This window comes from Haplochromis burtoni, unplaced genomic scaffold, assembly GCF_018398535.1.
Source record: "Haplochromis burtoni strain Fernald_Lab_line unplaced genomic scaffold, NCSU_Asbu1 Contig_41, whole genome shotgun sequence".
Classification (NCBI taxonomy): domain Eukaryota; kingdom Metazoa; phylum Chordata; class Actinopteri; order Cichliformes; family Cichlidae; genus Haplochromis; species Haplochromis burtoni.
In genome coordinates, this window is record NW_024582402.1 from 2602126 (window position 1) to 2603878 (window position 1753).

Consider the following 1753-nt stretch of genomic DNA (forward strand, 5'->3'; position numbering starts at 1 on the left):
TCTGCCATCTATAATCCAGTTTTGAGATCCCTTCCCAGACGCCTTAACGCCCACTCACATCCTGGGCCATCTGACCTCAGGAAATCACATGATAGAGTGGGGTTAGGTTTCACAATGAGCTCACCCAAAACCAGGCTTATTGTGACCAACACCCATTTTCACACCTTGGCTCATGTGATTAGTTAGAGGATCATCAGGGGGTCCTTTGTCCCTGTTTGGGGGGAAACTCCCACTGGGTTTATATCTGGGACTCTCCACCATTTGACCTTAGAACTGAAGAAGCTTCTCGGATGAGAGGTGAAATGTCTTCAAGCAACTCAAAGAAGTCCAGACGCTTTTCTTTGCAAGCTCCTTAGACTAGAGGTAGTAAACTATATTGCAGTTAATATATCTGATCAAACAAATGCATAAATACATACAATGAAAAACTACTAGGAAAAAAAAGATAAGCATTTAAAACTATTACAAAGAAGTATAAAGCTAGAAGGCAACAAACAAAATGCCAAAACAGTTAAAGGAATAAAGAGACAGAAAAATCAAGGAGCCAAAGATTCAGGGACCACAATGAGATTTAAAAATAAAATTAATTAAATCAATTAGGCCTATACACAAAATGACCAGAAAAGACGACAAACTGCCATAAGAAACCATAAATTGGGTGATAAGAAGCCAGAAAATTGGAATAATAATATAGAAACATTTCCCAATAAAGCGATTATGAAACTGTAAATAATGATCAAGCAAAATGTGAAGTGACCATAAGAGCATAAGACATGCTGAACAGCCACGGTGTGTAGTGCAGAGTACCCGCAGTGGGTGGCAGTGCACAGCAGCACATGAAGGACTCGCCACATGACCGCTGTGCATCCATGCCATCTAAAAATCACTTTCACTCACGTACCGATGTGGCCTAAAGCTACATTTGATTATCAAAGTGTTGTATAGCTGCTCAGAAAGTATCTCAGATGTTTCCAGGTAACAGGCCACATATAATAATGTTTCCGCTGCAGATGTAAGGTAAGATTCATATTAGCATCATAATATGGTAATACTATCCTAAAACCCATATTACCTTATTGTTATGAGGTTACAACCACTTTAAAGTCAGTTTATAAAAATTCAAATGCACAGTTCTTACAATTTTATTGCTAGCAGTTTATCATATTGTCCTCGATATACTGCTGTAGTAACTGGCTTATTGGGATATGCTGTTTCTACATTTCCCACTATTCCCATTTTCTGGCCTCTTATCACCCAATTAGTCTAATATTGGTTTTTGTCAAACAATTGTGATTCATGATATGACCTTGATATTACTTTAGTAATTAGTAATAACGTCCTCTTTCTGTGTTATTACTGGGCTCCTTCCACCTCATTACCCCACTATTGCATCATTATTACCAGCCTGTAGTAAAAGGTGCAACTAAACACCATCATCAGAGCTGATGACATCTTGTCTGCACAGAAATACCTGTTCTGATACATGCTTTAAATAAACAGCCTGTGACTTCCTCCTGCTGATGTCACAGGACTTTCATCTGCTATTGTTTAACAATTAGATTGCAGCACAGAACTTCCAAGCTGGAATTTTTCACTGTTACAAACTAGGAAACAAAATAAAAGGAGGAATGCAGCGCCACGTGTTCAATGTGAAAAAAACTCAACAGCACATAACGGGTAATAGTTTAGACTCATTTTATTTAAATGTATGTATAAAATGACAAAAACATATTCATAAATTACGCTTTTTTTT